This window comes from Mustela lutreola, chromosome 7 (assembly GCF_030435805.1).
Source record: "Mustela lutreola isolate mMusLut2 chromosome 7, mMusLut2.pri, whole genome shotgun sequence".
Taxonomy (NCBI): Eukaryota; Metazoa; Chordata; class Mammalia; order Carnivora; family Mustelidae; genus Mustela; species Mustela lutreola.
In genome coordinates, this window is record NC_081296.1 from 132,390,420 (window position 1) to 132,412,718 (window position 22,299).

Genomic DNA, 22,299 nt, shown 5'->3' on the forward strand with positions numbered 1-22,299 from the left:
AGTTCTGAAATTGTATGTAGGTGTGTATATGTGTAATTTCTATGTATCCATATAGGCCCATAATTTCTATGTGTACCGGTACACACATATATTTATGTACCTACGAAAATCCATTTAGCTGTCCACGAGCCCAGACTGAGTCCCTGGTCAGATCTCAGTGTTCTGAAGCCCAAACATACATTGGCTAATCTTGACTTGGAGATTCTTGCCACTACTAAAGTGTTGAGAAACCAGAAAAAAATATTTAAATGAATTGGTCCACATTTACAAAGTTAGCCCTGCTGTGTCTCAGGCTCTGCTATACCTCTTGGCCTTTTTAAAAAATTCTAGGTTCAGCAGACGCAAGACTACATTTTGCCAGACTTTCTTTGTACTTAATGCTGGTGGGTTTTAAAATAAATGTGGATCATATGTTCTTGTTTCATTTGCACTGATCTGATCACAGTGGAATTCTCCCAGAGCAGTAGGATATCCCCAGGGGTTTGGACTCTTTTTTTTTACTCAGAAACAAGTGTTTATACTAGGTAGAAAACTAAGAACTTGAGACCTCTATTTTTTTGTGACAAGAACTTTTTAGATGCTCAGGAAGTTTCTCTGGTCATTGTTAGTTAAGGTTGGTGGGAGAACCTCATCAGGGCTGTGTAACTCCTTATAAGATGTGACATTTTCCTCTGTTGTCGGTTTTTTTCTAGTCCCACTGTAGTTGGTGGAGCACTAGACAGGAATTCCCAGTAAACAGTAATTATCATTGTGCATGATGGGGTCCTAGGGGGGGTTCCAGTTCTCAAGACACATTCGTATTTCATGACTTTTTTTTTTTTTTACCTTGAATATATTTTCTTGGAAGACAAAAATGAAGTTAATTTGTTTTTTTTTTTTATTTATTTAAATTTTTTTTTTTTTAAGATTTTATTTATTTATTTGACAGAGAGAGATCACAAGTAGGAAGAGAGGCAGGCAGAGAGAGAGAGAGGAGGAAGCAGGCTCCCTGCTGAGCAGAGAGCCCGATGCAGGACTCGATCCCAGGACCCTGAGATCATGACCTGAGCCAAACGCAGTGGCCCAACCCACTGAGCCCCCCCGGCGCCCCAGTTAATTTGTTTTTAAAATTCTTTTGCCTAGCTACAAATTTCAGCAATATTCAGAGTCTTCCTGAATAGTAGTCTCCTCCTCAAAATCAAAGAAGAGTAGAATTAAAAAAAAAATTAGATCTTTTTTCTCTCTCATAAATATAAATTTGGCCTCATTTCTGTACTTAGAGTGCCCCAGGATCCTAGCTTTCTTGTCTCCATTAAGTTGTGCATTTTGGATTTTAATCGGTGAAGAAAAACAAAAAGAAACCCCTCTAATGACTGGTTTCTTTGAAAGTTTCTCCAGAGAGTTTCAGAGTTTTCTCAGAAACACAAATATTTATTGAGTGAAACTGGTATTTTACCAGTTGTTAGAGATACAAAAATGAGTAAGTTATGTGGTATCTCAGGACTCCTACAAGAAACCGATAATCTGCAAGCAGACTTTTTGCCATTAAAAGGGTTTTCATACAGGGGCACCTGGGTAGTTCAGTTGGCGAAATGTTGGACTCTTTTGTCTCTGGTTGTGATCTCAAGGTCATGAGATCAAGCCCTGAGTCGGGCTCCACACTCAGCCTGGGGTCTGCTTTGAGAGTCTTTGCCTATCCTCCCTCTGTACCTGCCTCCTGCTTATGCTCGTCTCTCTCTAAGATAATTTAAAATAAAAAAGATTTTCATGCGTAATTTTTAAAAAAGATTTTATTTATTTTGAGAGAGGGAGAGCAAGGACAGAGGGGAGGAGCAGAGGCAGAGGGAGAAGCAGATTCCCCGCGGAGGTGGGAGCCCAACACGGGGCTCCATCCCAGGACTCTGGGATCATTACCTGACCCGGAGGCAGATGATTAACTGACTGAGCCACCCAGGTCCCTATCATACATAATTTTAAAAAGAGTTTCTATTTATAGAATAACTATTATGTGGCAGGAATGTGCTACACACATACACACACTTCATCTCATTTAATCTTCACAATTTAAAAAAAGTAGATATTGCTGCCCTACTTTATGGATGCAGAAACAATAGCTAAGGAGATTAAATGGTTTGGCTAAAGCCATACAACGAGTGTTGGGCTTCAGCCCAGCTCTCTCTTCCTGGCTCACCTGCCTGGTGCCTGGTACCGTGAAAGGCACCGTTGATGACTCAGTGAGCCGTGGGAAGCGCTCCTGCTGCCGCCTCCTGCGCGTTCCCGGGGAGCTAAGTACAAACCTGCCTTATGCGCTCATCCCTTTGGACAGCCATGACTTGTTTAGGGGTCCCACTCGACCGAGACCTTCTTGGAAGCAGGAAGCACCTCATGTTCATTTCATACTCCCAGCATGCTGCTGGCACATTGAAGTGATACAGTGGACAAGACCCTTCTTTCCAAACCTGTTCTGCAGTTACTGAGGCCTAAGTGTGTCTGCCGATTGAAATGTGGCTTCCTGATGGGAAGGAATTAAAAGCGAACAAACAGGAGCATCGAGTGTGGAAGGACACCTCTTTTCCCATCTTCACAAATGTTAGGCAACTCTCCAGTAGTCTCCATTCATTTAGTTTTTTCTGCGTTGTTTTGGAGGATTATTATAACCTTTTGAGCGTTTTTTTTAAAAAAAAAAACTGATGTATATGGATGTGTGTGGGTATCGGGGGGGCTGCTCCCTAAGTTGGGAGTCTCAGATCCTCACCTACCTTATACTTTCTGCATGTCCCTTTCCTCGGACACTGGAAAGATGGTGAGATGGGGAAGGCTTTTCTGTGGTAGCGAGATGGTTTCTTGTGGCTCTTGCTGTGAGAAGCAAAATCTGAGAAAGAGAGGCAGAGTTTAGGATGTTGTGTTCTAGGGGTACCTGGGTGGATAAGTCAGTTAAGCATTTGCCTTCGGCTCAAGTGACAATCCCAGGGTCCTGGGATAGGGTCCACATCAGGCTCCCTGCTCAGCGGAAAGCCTGCTTCTCCCTCTCCTACTCCCCCTGCTTGTGTTCTCTCTTGCTGTGTCTCTCTCTGTCAAATAAATAAATAAAATCTTAGAAAAAAAAATTAGATGTTGTGTTCCAGGGGTGCCTGGGTGGTTCAGTCAGTTAAGTGTCTGCCTTGAGCTCAGGTCCAGGCTCTTGGCTTAGTGGGGAGTATGCTTTTCCGTGTCCCTCTGCCCCTCACCTCCACTCCTACTTGCTCTTAAAAAAAAAAAAGTTGCTACGTTCTAAATAGAATCTAAACTAAATATCATGGGACCACTTAATTAAAAACCTGTGGCCTCCAGCCAGAGATTCTGCAGGTCCCTTGTAGAATTGCTGAAGTACTAGTCCTAAAGAGGAGATGACAGCTGAAATGCTTTTTATTGATTACCTTGTGGCGTTCTTTTTGGTCTTATGATGAGGACAGCAATGTCCAGACCACACATTAGTTAAGTGACAAAATTGGGATTGACACCCAGGCTTGTCAGCTCTCTGTAACTCACCCAGTCCTTTAGGGCAGAGTTTAAGATGTGTCCTTTCAGTTCCAAACTGGTGATCAAAACTGGGTATTTGCAGCCATGTAGAATACAGAGGGTCCATGAGTTTGGATGATAGGTCTTTATTGTCTCTCTCCTCTAGGGAGGTTAGTGACACAAGCATTTCCACCAATCGTGGATGCAGGCAACAAACCCCAGTGGTATTAGCAATACTGGCCATGTCACAGAAATCACAGGTGTTTCCACAGTATGTTAGGGTTGGGACACCTATCACAAAGGATCACTTATTTCATTGCTCCTTGGAAAGCGTGGTAGTTATTGGTTGTATTACTGGTAGGGTTAACATACTGCCATAATCCAGACAACATATATGGTGGCCTGGACTAGGGGACTGGGTTAGGTTACAGGAAACTGAACAGATTCTAAAGACATTTAGTATTTAGAATGGATGGAATCCCAGTTATACTGTTTCTTCCATCACGCTTCAAAATGTTCCATTTCTAAGTCTCTACTTACTCTTGCTTTTTACCCTGAATAACTCCTTTTGTGATGAAGCCCTACCTATTGTTTAAGATGAAATTCAAGTGAGGTTTTCTCATGCCAAGTCCTTACTTTGTGCCTCCTGTGGTGCTAAAGACTGGGCATTCCCCAGTGAGCTGTAAGGAGGGAGTTCTTCCTGGAGCTTTATTGAAGGTCGTGGTCCCTGTCCCACCTCTAATATTTTGGTTGCATGGTTCTTTCATATCCTGACCAAAGTCAGGTCCTTGAGGGCAACAGTAATATTTTCATTCTTGGATTGTCCAGCAGTCTGGTCTCCAGCACAAATGTCTGGAACTAAGGAGGTATCCAGTGGATGTTCTTAGGTCCATCTCCCTTTGTCCTGTTGCATCTGCACAATACTCTGGCTTCTGATCTCCGAAAAGAAGAAAAGCTTGCCTCCAGACACCTTGGTCCCAGGTATACCTGTTTAGAAAGAGAACTTAGAAAAATAGAAATGAGTTTATCAGGTCTTACTTTTGAGTTGTTTTATGGAATATTTTAAACATATGTCATTGCCCCTCATCAGGCTCTCTGCTCAGCAGGGAGCCTGCTTTCCTTCCTCTCTCTCTGCCTGCCTCTCTGCCTACTTGTGATCTCTGTCAAATAAATAAATAAAATCTTTAAAAATAAAATAAAATAAACACATGTCATTAAATTCTACCGGTGAAGGATGTTATCTCTCACTTTAAGTAGCTTCCCTGGTGAGTGATAAACATCACTGATTGAAAGGAATTAGAAATTGCTCACTAAAGCTCTTGTGCAAATCACTGACACCCAGCGAGGTCAAGCTTCAGAAAGAATTATGAGCTTTGCTTTTTTCAGGTAATGAAATGTTAATTCGAGCACAACAAAATACTAGAGAACATTAAGTGCCCGGACCACAAAGGCTGGTGTGCCGTGCCCTTTCAAGTGTTCATTGTCATTATTCCTGAAGCTTTCTGGAAATAGATGCTTTTGTATTTGGTCTAGGCTCATAATGATTGGTTTGGATTCTTTAACTATCACAGACCTTTACAGTTAGAAGAAATTTAAGAGATTACTAAGTAAAATGTCTTCATTTTATGGTGGAAAAAGCCAAGGCCTAAGTATTAGAAGCAGAGCCTGGGCTTATAATTCCTTGTCCCACACCCACCATTTGAATTGTTGTTATTATTATTATTTTAAAAGATATTCCTTTATTTTAGCCAGTGAGCAAGCCGTGGGGGTGTTGCAGAGGGGGAGGGAGAGAGAACCTGAAGCCAACTCTGCTCTGAGTGTGGGGCGCAGTGCAGGGCTTGATCTCATGACCCTGAGATCATGACCTGAGCCAAAACCAGGTCAGACGCTTAACTGACTGAGCCACCCAGGTGCCCCCACTCCAGATTATTTAAAAAGAGATTGTCAAGGCACAACTGGCTATTTTTCACTTCATTCTTCTCTGAATGTTTCATCTTTTTCTTCTTTTATTTTTTATTTTTCCTGAGTTAAACAATGGATCCTTTTTTCATGAGGGTTCAGTTCACCTGTGAAAAAGTTAAGAGCAGTGGAGCCGGTGGAGATGGAAACCCCTCAGATCTAAGGAACAGTTTTTTGTTTTTGTTTTTCTTACTAATTTTGACATGAGGCGTGACCATGCAAAGTCTCTGGACTCCCAAGCTAATGTGTCTTAGATCACACAACTCTTCCTGGTCCTGAAATCTGGGTGGGGCAAGGTCTAGTCTTTTTCATTCTCTCCGGAGGCTCCTTCTCAGGGCACCGCAGGCGATCTTAGTGACGTGCGCTGAAGAGCTTCTTTCCTTCCAGATCTGTTCTCAGCCACCTAACTTAAGCTCAGGGGCATCTCATCCTTCCATTTGCAAATTCTTCTGAGCTTAGAACAGCTCCTTATTAATGTTTTAGTAACATAGGCTTTCTTGAAAAATGGGAGTTAACTTTTCATGCTTGTTTCAAGGGAGAGAATGAATTCTCAGTTTAAATGATGAAACAGAGTATGAGTCAAGGGAGGAAACAGATCGTGCTACTTCCTATAAAAAGGAAGCTGTCTTTGGTAGAATTCACATCTGCCATGAGCCTCAAGAACAAATTCATGTCACCACCTCGTGGTTCATCTACAAACGGAGAGAAGCACTAAACACAAGGTTATAAACATCAACGAGATGTCAGCCTTTCCTGAAAAATAAAATCAGATGAAAATTAAGAAAGTGAGTGGAGCCATAAGAGATGCTGAACTCTTGGGAACAAACAGGGTTGGGGAAGGGGAGGTGGGAAGGGGGATGGGGGGTCAGGGTGAGGGGCATTAAGGAGGGCACATGATGTCCTGAGCACGGGGTATTATATCCAACTGATGAGTCACTAAATTCTACTTCTGCAACTTACTTAAAAAAAAGATGTCAGCCCTCCCCAGTGGTAGCACCAAGGGTTGCTCATCGGTTCTTCTTCTGTGAAATGGACAATTGGTTTTTTTGTTTGTTTGTTTGTTTGTTTTAGTTTTATCTGGAATGTTATGTGTATTAGTTTACCAGGGCTGCCGTAACAAAGTACCATAGACCAGATGGCTTAACCAACAGAAATTCATTTCCTCATAATTCTGGAGGCCCAAATTTTAAGATTAAGGCATCAGCAGAATTGGTTCTTCTGAAACCTCTGTCCTGTTTCTTCACCTGGTATTGCCTCTGGATGTGTCTGCATCCTGGTCTCTTCTTCTTATAACGGTGGCCATACAGGACTAGGGCCCACTCTTAAGACCTCACTTTAATTTAACTGCCTCTTTAAAGACCCTATCTCCAAATACAGTCACATACTGAAGTCCTAGGGATTAAGATGTCAACATAAATTTGGGGACACACAGTTCAACCCCTAACACTATACAAACACACGTTAGAAGTCTTCTCCCTTCCCTGCCCAAGACACTATAATCCCATCCTCTGTAGTCTTTGTGGAGCCATACTTAGCAGTGCCACTTGCTATAGAAACCGGAGTGCATCTGATGCTTCACTACCTCCCTCAGTGGCAGTAAGGAGAAAGGAGCTGGTTATGACTCATAAATCCCTCGCAGGTGCACCTGGGTGGCTCAGTCGGTTAAACGTCAGACTCTTGATTTTGGCTCAAGTCATCATCTCAGGGTCATGGGATTGAGCTCAGCGCAGTCTGCTTGAGACTCTCTATCTCTCTCATAAGTTAAATAAATAAAATATATTTTTAAAAAATCCCTCACCTAGCCTTTTCACCTGCTTATCTACAGAATGGCTTGGTGGGTCAGCAAGGAGCAATTTATCCTGCTCGACTGGTTGGCTTCTGTGCCAGTTCAAACATAAATATGTTCGTTCACTAAAGAGGAAATGCAAAGAAGTGCTATGAAGAGATGATTAGTCCCCATTTGGTCATACAGATTAAACAAGAATGTCTGGCACCTTGGCAGAGTTTAAATGATTGAAACCATCTTGTATGGGGAGTGGAGAGTTGGGACTTTGCACACTAGGAGTGTGGGAAGACATTCCTAGCCCTTCGTGTCAGTTTAAATGTCACACTCTGTAACTCTTAGTCTGTCCCCAAGAAATAGCTAGACATGTGTGTGGATGTACCTTCTGGCACTGCTTACATTAGTAAAGGCAAACAAAACCCAAATAGCCAACCAAATAATCAAATAAATGGAATGCTATGCAGTCATAGAAAGTATCTCAATTAATTATATTTTTAATTAAAAAAGGTAAGTTAGAGAATAGAATGTATAATCATTCTGCTACATTGGCCTATATATAGTTTTGCTATATTAGTGTATGTGTATACGTATGTATATATGTGTATGTATAAGTGTATGTGTGTGTGTATATATACATATATAATCTATGTATATATGGATGTATTTGTGTTTCTAACTATATACAAAAAAGTTTAATAAGCTATTTCCTAAGCTGCTAATATTGGTTATCTCAGAGACTTTCCTTACTGTATATATTTCTATGGGATGTATATTATATATAATATAGATCACTCTAAAAAAATCAGAAAAAATAGGAATGAAAATATTTCCATTTCGAAAATGAAATGTGTTACTGGCGCTATTTTTAAATTTTTTTATGTATCTAGGGGCAGGTTTATTTGTTGGGGGTGGGCTGTCGAATGCTGGTCTTTTTGCTTTGGGGTAGGGGGCTGGTGTTTCAGATATTGCTGTCATACACTTGTGTTTTGCTTTTCACCAACATAATGTTAGTTGCATATTCCTGGCAGGAGGTAGATATGGTGTAATGGAGAGCTACAGTTCCCTGGGTTTGATAGAGTCAAACACCACCTCTCCTACTCTCCTGCTCTGTGATGTTCAGCAAATTATTTAATTATATTGACTTTTAGTTTTTTGACTGTAGAACGGAAATAATAATGGTAATACTGAGCTTGCAAGTTTGTTCTGAGGGTTAAATGAGACCAGGTACATAAAGTTCCTGGTCTATAATAAGGAGTCGTCATTACGATGATAGCCATATGATGTCGTTTTCAGAATTCCCCATATTTAAGAGCTAGGATTCAGTCTGTGGGAAGAAAATTTCTTAAAGTTGTGGAAAAACAGCTGAAATCAAACCCCAAATAAGTTCTATTTTATGTCCTCGGCTGGTTTTTATAAACCACCTTTAGAGAAGGGCAGTTTCTTTTATTCTCTCAGATCCTGTTGACTCAGAACGGTGGGCTCACTCAACATGATTTGGGAAACCACTTGTGTCTTTGGCTTCTTCTTCTTCTTCTTCTTCTTCTTCTTCTTTTTTTTTTTTTTGCATGGAAATCAGAAAGAAAATCTTTCCTGAGGGGAGGTGGGAGGGAAGGTGGGAGGGAAGGTGGGGAGGGGGGCCAGGGAGCAACCACCGGGACTTGCTCCCCCTGCCCCTTCAGGATTGGCTTGTTTGTACAAATTGGTTGCCTCAAGCAACACGTTATTAGTTTGAGCCAGAATGTATCCCGGGAGACTTCCTGCTTTCCCTTTGCCAAATAATTGTCCTTTTCCCTGCAGAGGATGCTGGGATTGTGGGGGCATTTTCCACTTTGGCATATTCCAATCCACTGAGTTCCTTTCACTGAGTGCAATTTGGAAGGCACCGTGTCATTTCACTGCATTCAGAAAGCATAGTCATGAGCTATTCATATTTATTTTCAACTCCTGGATTTTTTTCCTCCTTCCTTAAACACCTCAGTACTGGTGTCTAAGGAAAGATTATATTATTGATCAAAGTATTCACTGTCCCTCTATGCTGGAGCCCCCCCACCCCCAGCATTGTGTTCTGCCCCGTTGACATCAGGCTTGGCCAATGAAATGCAGGCAGAAGTGAGGCTTCTGGCATCAAATTCTAGATGCTTCCACCGCCATTCCTTTTCTCTCTGTCATACTCACCCGCACGCCACCCTCAGACCCTGGATTGGGCCCTGTTTTGGTTCTCCTCTGGCTTCTCTTGTCCCCAGTCCCCATCTTCTACAACACGGTCCCTATACCCAGGACTCCAGAACCCTTTTCCTAAACAGCCCCAGGCCTGCGTTCCAGCTTCTTCCTGGACTTGTATACCCACGTGCAGCCCGTGCTGCTGGTATAGGCAACTCCAGTCCTCCAGGGGCCGGGAAGAGAGCTTGAGTGTGCTGATAGGGGTAGCCTTCACGGTCCAGGCTGGGTGGGCTGAGCAGGAGGAGAAGGAAGGGAGCAGGCCTCAGGTAGGACTCCTTCCTGCTACATAGTGAGGTTTCTGTGTGGAGCCCCGAGGAGTCTAACAAGCTGCCGTTCCGTCTCAGCCTTTCTGGGTTGTTATGAACATATATTCATCGAGGAAGATACGACATACTTTATTTAATAGTTTTTTTTTTAAGATTGTATTTATTTATTTGACAGAGAGAGAGCATGAGCTGGGGTGGTGGGAGAGGGAGAAGCAGACTCCCTTGAGCAGGGAGCCTAATGGGGGGCTTGATCCCAGGACCCTGGGATCATGACCTGAGCCGAAGGCAAATGCTTAAGCAGCTCAGCCACCCAGGCGCCCCTATTTAACAGTTTTTAACTTGGTCTGTACTTTTAAATACTGAGACATGTTAGCCAACGTCTGAATTCTTAGGACAGTGCCCGCCAATGCTCGGGATGAGTCTGATGTTCTAGACAGGGCCTGCTCGTTTGGCTGGGGCTAATTCTTAACGGATATAATTGGAGAGATAAATCCTTGTAATTGTAAGCCACTGAGATTCTGGGGTTATCTGCTCACCATGGCACAATTTAGATTAAGGTCATTAATTCCAGGATAAAGAGGTGACGTTCACTGAAGGTGTCAAACTTGACCCATTTTAAAAAGATATTGGCACAACTTTTTGTTGCTATATGCATGGTAGTGCTACCCAGGAGAGTCTGGAAGAAATCCCAGGAGTTGACTGGAGTTCTCTGAGTGGGTACATACAGGCCCCGTACTTGCCCGATTACTCTTACTACTGAGTTACTAGCATTCAGTGGAATTTGAGGGCCTTCTTTCTAGTAGTGATGGTTTGTGTTATCAATACATCTGCTTGCCTTATTTCCCTTCTGACCCTCCAGATACCGAATTCAGAGTCAGACCTTGGGAAAAACAAAAACAAAAAAACTTAAAATGAGAAAATACAAATGAAACCCCCAGCATGAAGAATAGTGGATAGTATTTTTATTTTTTTTTAAATGTATCCATTATCTATGAATTTACATTCGAATATACCTACTTGTCTCCCGCCTTGTACCAAAAAGAATGATTCCAGTGAATGGTTTCCAGATGATATCCGCTCAGATTCTATAAAGTACAAGGTACTTACTAGAGTTCAGAATAAGGTCTTTCTGACTCAGAACAAAGAAAAATCACCCAGACCTCCCTAGACAAGTAAAACCATGAAATTGGCCTTAGGAAATCAAATAGAGCGAGCCCCAAATTTCAGTGGCTCTCCATAGTTCTAAGTTTATTTCTCATTCACAGCACTGTGAACACAGGGTGGGAATAGGGGCTCTACTCCAGAGTTCCAGGACCCCAGCTACTCTGTGTGTTTAGAGTCTCCTCCAGTCAGGTGTGTGTGTGGGGGGAAGGTGCACAGTCAGCTGGCAGAACTCCAGTCCTGACCATGTTTTCCAGCCAGAGGCTGGAAATTGTGGCCTAATTCTGTGGCCTGAAGGCAGAGAACAGCAATATTCATGGATATAAGAAAGCTCTGCCACAAAAGTTATAGAAATGCATATGATTTTAGGACCCCTGCTTAGGATCTATATACCATTACCTTTTTTCCCCAGCTTTACTGAGGAATGATGGACATAGACTGCACTAACAATATTTGTAACATACAGTGTGATGCACTTTGACAACATACATATCTATGACGTCATCACCGTAATCAGGATAACAAGCATATCTGTGGTGCCCAGTTGTTCCTGGTGTCCATTTGTAACCCTCTGTTTCTCGCTGTCTCCCCACCTCCCACCTCAGGCACCCACTCTCTGCTTCTGCACATTTCTTTGTATTTTTAAGAATTTTGTAGAAATGGAATCATACAATAGGCTCTTTCATTTGGCTTCTTTCACCCAGCCTAATTATTTTGGGACTCAGGTCTATTGCATGTATCAGTAATTCATTCTTTTCTATCGAGTAGCATTCCATTACATGGGTATACTACAGTCTGTTTTATTTCAAACAAACAAACAAACAAGCAAATGCAACTTTTCAGTATTAAAGGACCTATAGGTCATTCCTTTCTTGATACTTCGCCTGACAGTCTGAAAAGGCTAACATGCCCAGCCTTCTTTGGGCAGGTCAGAAGGAACAGCCCCGAGTGTCTCACACATAACCCTAGTCACAAGAAGAGAAGAACTAGATGGGACAGGTGCGGTGCTTCTCTTGCTTTTGAACTCAGATTGGGTGGACTATGAATCAAGTACTGACCACCTAATGTAGATGGAGCGCTGTGCCCTATGGCTTGGGGAACACAACAGAAACCAGATGGCTAATCCCAGAATTCGATAGTCCAAGCTTGGCACCATCATCTCTCTACCTGTTCTCTGGTCCTGGAGCCGCTGTCCATGCTATGTGCCTGGTTCATGCCAGCATGGCACGGGGCTGCCCGTGGCCCTGCGGTGTCCACATACTTTCTGTGCTTTCCCCTGCCCAACCTTTGACCTCCTTACCCCAACACCCACAGCTCACACTGAGGTTGAACCTTTCTCAGCCTCAGTGTCTCACCGATAGCGTGAAGCGGACCATGTGTATCAGGAACTGTTTACTGAATGAAATATTCCTTTCCCTGAATGAAATGAATTATTGAAATAGAAATTAATGAAATCTTATAAAGTACTTACTCTCATCGTTCACATAAAAACTTACATGTTTCCGTTCCTTCTGACCTTTCTCTCCCACAGCCCCTCAAACGCTCTTCTGGCATTATCTTACCTTTCCAGTCTGATTTTTAACCACTTCCTCTATCAAATGTACTGTCCATCCAAACCAAACTCTTTATTGTTCCCCAGGGATATAATCTTTGCTTTCCTCCCTTTGGACCTTGGTTTATGGGGTTCCTTTGCCGTGGGCACAAATGGTGTTGCTCTGTCAGGGTCCAGCCCTGCACCTCTGGAAACCACCTTCGATTCCTTGTCATGCTCCCCACAGATACACCAACACCCCAACAGGGAGTCACTTCTCTGCCACAGCAGCTCCACTGTGTCCCCGACCACTCTTATCTTTATCATATTCATCCCAAACTGACCCACTTGCTGTTCTGCACCTCAGGGCTCTTTCTTTTGCTGTTCCTTGTTTGCAAGAATGTTCTGCAAGACTTGCACACATCTTTCTCCCTTCCTGCATTCAGGTCCCGGCTCGTCTGCCACCTCCGCAGATCACTCCATCTCACTCATGGCCTCCTGCTCCCGATTTCCACTCTCCTTACCCTGCTTGTGTTTCTCCATGGCACATGATCCCACCTGATGTTAGTTGCTTGTTTCTGATGGTCGTGCCCACAGGAACTCCGTGTGTGCAGGGACTTTGTCATGTCACTGGTGTATCACTAGTGCCCAACACGTAGCAGGTGCTTAATATTTGCTGAGCAAGTGAATATTGCCCAGAAGATGACACTCTAGTTGCTCTCAGGTATGCCTTGGGGATAAGAGCAGTATCAGTGTCTGATTCATTATTAGATCACCTCAAACACATTGTCTATAAGAACATCAGTAAATATTTGAAAGTCAAAGGTCAACACGGAGGAGAAAATTTCCCCAAGGCTCACATGACTCAAGTTCGGGTTCAGCCAAAGCTTACTGAGCATCTACTGTGTACCAGGCACCATTGGATACTTTTACATACATTGTCTCATCTGAAGCTCATAGCGGTTCTCACCTCTTCATACTAACATCCTAATTAGAACCTTGGGAAGGTTCCACGATTTCTTCAATGGTTGCCTCCCTTTCCGTCACAGATGGGGCCTCACCACTTCTTGGCTTAGAGGTTTTGCTCAGCCATTGCTGATCATCCACTGGGGGCCAGAGCCCTCTGCCCTGCTCCTTTGGCTTTCATGCATTCACTCACGAATGGATTCCTTCACTCTACCGTGAGCCATCTTCTAGCTTTCAACTCTTGTTGCTGGTGAGGAAATACGCTTGCTTTCTCTGCCTGTACATTATGTTCCTTCTAATTCCTTGTCCTGGGGGATTTGGCTTCCCCCGCTCTCTCTCTAGCCCTAATTTCCCGAACTGTGGGAGAACTGACATAATCCCCATTCCTCTGTGTTACTTCCATTGCCTTCCATTTGCCATCATTCCATACTTTTAGACGAACTGCCAGTGCCTACCTACCGGAGTCTGTCTGAGCCATGCATGTCACACTGCTGACTTTGGATATATCCAGTACGCTGGAGTCACGGTGCAGTGAAATGAGCACTGGATGGAGAAGAGTCAGAAGAGCTGATCTGGAGGCATCGCTCTCCAGTTTAGTAGTAATAAGATTTTGGCAAATCATCTTGCCCCTGTGAGCTTCTGTGCCTTCATCTGGAACACGGCAATAGTGATACTCCCTCTGCCTGACTACCTCACAGGATTTATTGAGGAATAAAGTGAAGTATGCAATATCAAGTTACCTTAGAAGCCATGAGCATCATGGACAGTTGCTCTCTTAGCTATTCTGCAGCTTGCCAACGTTGGATCTCATTCGCAGCTGAAACGTCTCTGGGTGATTTTTCTGGCTTCACGTGCAACCCAACCCAACTGGACCTCAAGGACAGTTTTTTCTTTAATACTCTACCAGTAGCCTTAGAATTCTTTGGCTCCTTGACCTTCCACCATACTCCTTGGACAGTTGTCAGTCCTGGGTAGCCCCTACCAGATACTCAGAATCCCTGTGCTGCTGAGCTCTGCTAAAAACCAGAGTCTTGAACTGATATTTTTGCCTCATCAAGAACCTTGCTCCTTCAAATACCAACCCCCCTTGTGTATATCTCTCTCGCCCCCATCCCTAAATTCTCTCTCCCCTAAATATGATTTGTTAATTCTTACTCTTGGCAGAAGCTTTTTTCAATCTTGCCTTTGCTCATCTTGACATTTTTGAAAGAACTTCCTCATTTAAGTTTCAAGTGCTAGTGTAAATTTTGGCTGGACTGACTCCATAGTAAACCCAAGAATATTATTTATGAAGCTCATGGAACACATAGGTGTGGTCTTCCTCCAGTTTAGCTCTTTTTCCCTCCCTTTAGTCTGTCCCGTATCTCCCTTGTAGGATTTTTCATGTGGCAGCGGGACTAACAGTCCAGCTATGTCTGCAGAACTAAGAGAAAGAACAGCTCTTAAGAAGTGAAACACTGTGTTCTTCACCCAGCCTCTTCCTCCCCTGTGACCTCCGTCTCTTCAGACCATCCCTGCAGATCTTGCTAGATGGAAACAACAGGAAGTGTGGGGGTAGGAAGAGGCATACTTGGTCAGTTTTTAGGACTAAGACTGACAGCTCATGCCCCCTACCATCTTTTTTTCCTCCTTCCAGTTTGTTCTCTCTTCCTTTTCCCTTGCCTTTCCATTACCACAGAGAGTTGGTTCTTGGAAAGTGTCTTGGAGAGTGTCTCTGGTCAGTGTCGCCACAGGGAAAGGATCCACCATTTTTAGGGCTGACTCTTGTCAGCCAAACAGTTGGCATACATCACTATGTAAGTTAAGGGGAACGCATGACGGTTTGAGATGCGTAAGTTGTGAAATGCTTACTACAACTATTTCAAAAGGATCCATCTTCTCATATAAAAGAAAAGGAAGAAGAAAAGAAAACTTTGTCTTTGTGTTGAGAACTCGTGGGATCTGCTCTCTTAGTAACGTCCCTCCCTGTATGTCCTGCAGTAGTGTTAGCTGTCCTCATCGTGTTGTACATTCCATCCCTGGGACTTATTTGTTTTACAAGGGAGGCTGCTTGGCAGTGGCAGCACGTCTTTATTCAGAAGAGCAGCCCGGCTCCCCGTGGAGGCACACCAGTGGCTGTCCGGTGTTTCCAAACTCCTGTTTTGCTTGCTCCTCCCCTGTCTTCCCTCGGCGCTCTCTCTGCCTTCTGCCTGTCGGGGCTTCCTTGCACCAGCCTCATTGGTGCTTCCGATATGTCCCTCTCTCCTTTCAAATGCCCATGAAAGGCATTTTGGAGGCAGTTGGCAAAGAACTGGAGGCAGAAAGAGATTCGGAAGCTAGGAAGAGCTCGCTGAAGGCCCAGAGTCCTGGTTGTTGACCCTTAGAATAATACATGGTGGTTGTCCCTGTTTTAGAGGTTCTGGAAACTTGGTGAAGATTCTCATCTTAATGAATTCAGGGCCGGATGATGAACTTAATATGTTATTGAATTCCTTTTTTTTGAAATCTCTGTATAGTGTGTGGTGGGACTTCAATGGTGTCTTAATATTTAAGTAAATGAAGAGAAGGAAAAAAAAAAAGGGAGACAACGAGCAGTCTTAGCTGATCTAATATTTCACTCCTGTCTTATAGGTATTTCTTAGAGTCAGCTCCTCCAACAGAGAGGAAGTGGGCGTTGGTTTGACAGTTCCAAGTGCCTTAGAGGTGGCAGGGCGGCTTATGGAAGGCTGGTTTAACGAACTCTTACACAGACTTTAATGATCAGAATTGTCTTTAGCTTCATTGCCGTGCTTGAACCTCTGCATCCGTTCTGGCTGGAGCTCACAGGGGCCGGGTAGCATCTTCCTCACTGCAGAGACTGGCTTTAGAACAATTCATGAGAGGCTGTGGACTCTGAGAAGTACACTGAGGGCTTTGGAGGGGAGGGGGGTGGGGGGTTGGGTGAGCCTGGTGGTGGGTATTAAGGAGGGCGCGTATTGCACGGAGCACTGGGTGTGCTGCATAGACAATGAATGCTGGAACACTGAAAAGAAAAGAAAAATGAAACAATAATAGAACAGCCACTGGGAAAAACACCCATTTACCGTCTTCTTCCAAGGTGAAGAAAAAGAGGCAGTTTCGGAACAGGTATGCAAACCTGAATCTTTTCTCCAGATAGAAATCTGAATTATCACCTGTGGTGACAGAGCGCTCCTCTGCTTTCTAAATGACATACTTTCTGCCAGAAAGGAGAAATCGAACAAAAGAATCTATCCAAAGCTAGAAAGTAAAATCATGTGGCTACTCAGTAGTGCGACCCTGTGGGATGTGAGGAACTGAGCCTCACTGGGGACGTGAGAGGGGCATTTGCCAGGGTCCCCACGAAGGGGAAGTTCTCACGATGGTGGCCACTGCCTGACACCTTGTGTTCCCAAGGACGCACTCACTCTCCATCCCTTGTCATGACGTGAACAAGGTAGAACACTGCCATCTACCTAGTAGTCCTTTGGCAGCTAACTGCCTAATTTGAACACTGGCTTCCCTACTTATTAGCGGTTTGGCCTTGGATAATACACTTTAGTTTTCTGAGCTTCAGTTTCTTTGTATACAAAATTAGAATCTAGTAACAGTTTCGAGAGCTGTTGTGAAGGTGAACGAAAAGACTGTCTTTAATGCTTATAGAAAAATGCTTGATATAGATGTGTTTAATTAATGTCAGCTCTTCCAATAAAATCATAATAATTTTACTATAGCTACTATTATCCACATGTCTTGGATCCATAAAGGACAGATGTATCTTTTTTCCCTATGACTTCTTCCCTTTTGGAAAAGAGCCAGACACGCTCAGTCCCAGAAACCGTCTACTTGTGAGCCTCACTCTACGAAGATGACAAAGAAGTTCAAAGCACTGAGGTCAGTTTGATATATTCAGATCCATTCAAAGACCTTAATAATAAAAATATTATAATATCTGAATAATGATGATGTCTTCCCTGGAATTTCTATCCCCAAAAGAGGGATTTAAAGAATACTTAAAAAAAAAATAACTTTAGTAGGAAAATGATTGGGTTTTCTTTGCTGGATTCAAAGATAGTACTTGCTTATGCTATATATAAAGTCCTTATTCATTCAGTCATTCAGTCAGTCTGTCATTTATGTGCTAGAATCTTGGACATTTTCGAATATGAGTGTGATTTTTTTCAGAATCATTCCAGATCTGCAAGGCCAGGTGGATAATTCTCATTTGTTGGTGGATGGCATCCGGCAGCTGAGCCTATAGCTTGGAGCGCAAGGAGGTCCTGCCTACAAAGCACACTGTCTGTGTTAGTAGTGCAGTGAGAGCCGTGACCTCCACCTCCTTCCCCCTTGCCCCAGTGGGGACATTGAGGAACTTCCTCACGAGTTTGGTTTTGACAGGCCCAAGGGCTGGGAGGAATCCAGTCACCTTCTCTGAGGGCTCATAACCTCACATGTTTATGACCCATTTTATTGCTGACTTTTGGATTCAAAGGCGGATCTGCTGTGTTGTTCGAGAATACAAATCAGTCTCAGACAGCGTGGAGTTTGTTTCCTGAGAAGATGACAGGCCAAATCTTCATTAAGCCATTGAGGAATGAAGGAGGGAGGGGCTCCCTTTTCCCTTCCACAGTGGCTGGCAGCTGTGAGCCCAGGCTGTGTGGGCTCCTGGGAGCCTTTGTTTGGTTTCTATGGCTCTAACCTCAACTAGCTGCAGTGCATGCGGAGGAGGGGGGATGCAGCTCCTCAACTCACTCTGGTGGCTACAGCGGGGTTCCCTTTCTCTCCTCTGTCCAACGCTGGAGGAATGCATAGAGGCCAAGTTTGTGGGGTTATTTGAGTCTCCAGGCAAAGTTCATTGCTTCACTGGTGAGCGATGGCTTCGGGTATGGAAGACAAAGGGCTTGGGACTAATGGTTTTGTTTGCTCCTGGTTCTGTCAGTGCAGCCAGCCATACTGTTGAGCTGATCATGCAGAGGTCTGTGCTGGACTCACCAAAGGAGTGACTGGGATCCAGTCCCAGCTCGGCCCTTTGTAGCTAGGTTCCCAACCAGGGAAACAGGTTTAGGGTGAGCTGGCAGGGCCTCTGAATGGAATAAATGAGAGTAGATGTAAAGAGCTTAGCACGGTGTCAGGCACATAATACTCCTACCCACATTTCCAAAGATATGTGGGGCAAAATCCTCCTGGTTGCTTCCAGCAAGTATCCCAGGCATCTGTGGCCATCACAGTGGAACAATAAAAGTCTGAATTCACCGAGAAAGTTTTTATTTGCTTTAGGCATCAGGTGGAGTACACACACATGCACGTGTACATACACATGTTCCCTTCTGTCTCCCGGGCACTGGGCACTTGTAGGTGGTTCCCTTGGTCGCACATGCATGTTTCGCTCTGTGGTCTCCAGTGGTGCCATTTCAGGGCAAACCAATAGGAAATGATTAAGCAGACCCTTGCAGTGAGTGGGATGCTTAGTCACAGTTTCTTCTGCCTCTTTCCTTGCCCTAACATAACCACTGAGCAACTTGTCGTGGCTCGTTTCCCAGAACAGTAGAGAGAAGTCCGTTGCATAGTTCCATCTACAAGGCCAGCTCATCCTGGGGCATGGTGGGCTTTGGAGTAGGTGCTAACAGATGGTGTGAAAGGAGGTAATTCCTGCCCTGGGGGAGCTAATCTGGGAAAATAAAATTAGCACATCTGAAATAATTAGCTACCAATTAAGTGTGAAATCATGTGTTACTGACCCCGTGTTAGTGTGCAGTGTGAGTGGGGGTAACTTAGAGGGCAGCATTGTCTCCCTAGGTACCTAGGGCTTTGCCTTGTTGAAGAATTGCACAATGTTGTAAATATATACACATATATTTGTTAAATAGGTAATAACAAAACAGCTGCCTGTGACAGCTTTTCCCACATCTTTAAAAAAAAAAATTAGCTCTGAGTTTTAATTTTAAGGATTTCATTGTAAAACATTTTAACATTAAAAGACATTTTAAGGAAAAAAGAAGGAAGTCATCCCTAATCCTGCATCCCTAATACAATTAATTTATCAAAGACTTCGTTTCTTTGTTAGTTCTTATTTTCATTCTTAGTTTCTCCAGTGTCCAGCCCAGTGCCTGGCACACAGAGGGGGCTCAGGGAATGTTTGTGAATGCACCCCTCCCAGCACTGTTTTGTATTACAAATATCCAAACAATGGTCTTGTAAAGGGACCAAGCCAGGTTCTCTACCACACCGTTGCACTGACTTCTCACAGTGCATGGGATGGTATGTTGAGGCTCAGTGTGGTTAGGTGAGGGTAGTGCTCTCAGGAACATCGCCCTTAGACTATAGAGCCTTCCTGAGTTACAGTAAAGATAGGAAGGTGGGTGCCTAGGCTAGCGTGCTTCCACCACCATGCCTGCCCGGACAGCATTGTTTCCCTTTCCCCCTGCCAGACTCCACAGACAGCGTGCCTTTTCCCAAAGTATCCTTGCCAGCAAGTTCCATGACTTCTGCCTACCTGCCTTTCAGGTAAAGCAAGCTTGCCTGTTGGTACTTGCATAGCTTTGAAGCGTCAATCATAGACCCGCTTGAAATAAGATGAATTAAAACCGATCAGGTTCTCTTGTTTAAGGTCTCTCCCCTCCTTTGCTCTCTTTCTCACTAGACACTTGAAGCCAAAGCTAGGCTGATTGGTCCATACCTTTGGTCTCAGTTCACTGGACATATTAGTTTCCTAGGGGTGCCATAGTCACTTACTACCAACTGGGTGGCCTAAAATAAGAGAAATTTATTCTCTTGTAGTTCTGGGGACTAGAAACTAGAAACCAGTGTGTCAGGAGGGCCATGTTCCCTCAGACAGCTATAGCAAAGTGTCCATCCTGCCTCTTCTAGCTTGAAGTGATGGCTGGCAGTCCTTGCCCTTTCTTATGGCAGCATAACTCTATAATCTCTGATTCTGTTTTCACCCTGTCTTTTTCCCTGTGTATCTCAATAATGCTGGTCCTTTCCTATAAGGGCAACGGTCACTGGATTTAGAGCCCACCCTAATGCAGTAAAGCCTCATCTTCACTTGACTACATTCTCAAAGACTATTTCCAGATAAGGTTACATCCACAGATTTAGGGCTTCGGACTTCAGCCTGCATTTTTGTGGGACACAGGTGAACTCACTATACCTAGTGAGTCCTTAATGCACCTCAGGTCAAATCTAATATGATGACAGTACTGGTATATTTTTCTTTTGGTGAAAATTGATGTCTTCTCATGTCTTCCTATGTAGTTGAGGTCATGCTCCCCTCTTATCCTTACCCTGTGGGTTACTAGTAGTGCTTATTTTCAAAAGAGCCAACTAGAATAAATACCCTGAGAGCAAATAAATTCCCTTTTCCATTCCTGCGTAAATTCATGAGCAGAACTTTTTGTTCACTTTTATATCCCCAGCATCTTAAAATATTAAAGCACCATTAGCTTGGGCCAAAGTAAAGTCAATCAACACTTTATTTATTCACTCAGCATTTATTGAGCTACTGCTGTTTGCCAGGCACTGTGCTACTTATGGGGGAGACAATGGTGCAACCAGTGGTAACTATAATTTATTGAGCATCTGTGATTTTTCAGATGCTGGAACAGGCTCTTTGAATGCTTTTTCATGCATCCTCACAGAAGTCATAAGGTAGGAGTTACTATCCCTACTTTATAGGTAAGAAAACTAAAGGTAAAAATGCCAAAAACCTTGAGCAGAGTCCTAGAGCTCACAATAGAAAGAATCACATTTGAATCTGAATGATACACTGTGGACCAGTCCTTCTCTGCCCTTTGATTGAAGGTTTCTAAAAAATTTTTCCCAGTTGTTTCCCCCAGAAATCTAATACAGTCGTCTTTTTTTTTTTTTAATTGAAGTCTAAAATTATCTTTTCAGTATTGAGATATGTAGATAGAAAGGAACTAATATATTGTCCAACACCTTATTGGCAAAATGAAGTGGGAACTACATGCTTTCATTTCAGTCAGATATAAACTTTTAATAATAATAGCGTCCCAATTAGCAAATGAAGAAATAATGGGAGAAAATCATCATTTTCCAGTTCCCATGAAGTAATGCCTAAACACTGATTCTCAGTGGCTGCTCTGTGCATAAAACTGGAGTAATCGATTCTTCTATCCAAAAATCAAATATGAGTTTGATCAAGTCCCTAGATCTAACTCTGAATTCACAGGAAATAATAGGGACCGAGGGACATGTTATGAGTCACAGCATCAAATCAAAATCTGATTGCAGGACAATCTCTATGACAAAAGAACCAGCTGCTTTAACAAGTAAATTGCAAGGAAAAAATGAAGATGGAAAAGAAGTTTTAGATTTGAAAAGACAACATTTATCAATTAATTCATTTGGGGAAAGTACCAAAAAAAATCTTTTAATAGATTTGGAGAAATTTAAATACCGGTAGGATATTAGATATTAAGTAATTATGGTTTCCTTTTGGATGTAATAATATTTTGGTTGGTTTGCATACAGAATCCATATCTTTTAGAGATACATGCAAAGATGTTTATGGATAAAATGATGTGATGCTGGGAATTTGCTTCAAAATAATGGTAGGGAAATAGGTGAAACAAGATTTGGGTGAACCGGTAATCGTGAAGGTGCTGGGGGATGTGTGGGAGGTTTGTTACACTCTTGTCTCCACCTTGTCTCCACCTTGATATACATTTGAAATTTTTTAATCATAGAAGGTTTAAAAATAGTTTTATAATTATGCTAAAAGGAAGGAGTTCAGAAAGTCTGATAAAGCAAGAAGAGTGGAGAAAAAGGTCTGTGTTCACATGAAAATAAGCAGGTCTGTTTTCTACTAGAATTGTGCCCACCTTCTAGTTACTATCCTGATGGACCTACCTTGGGAACCAGAGGCCATGGGCTGGGAGATCACGAACAACAGAAACAACTTGGTTCCACTTTCAAAGCAACTATCATGATCTCCCTCC

At 43.2% G+C, this 22,299-nt stretch overlaps 1 protein-coding gene across 2 annotated transcripts in view; it reads left to right on the forward strand.

Moving 5' to 3' along the window:
* Positions 1 to 22,299, forward strand: part of STON2 (stonin 2) — a 156,010-nt gene that overhangs the window by 65,459 nt on the left and 68,252 nt on the right. The window lies entirely within an intron of this gene.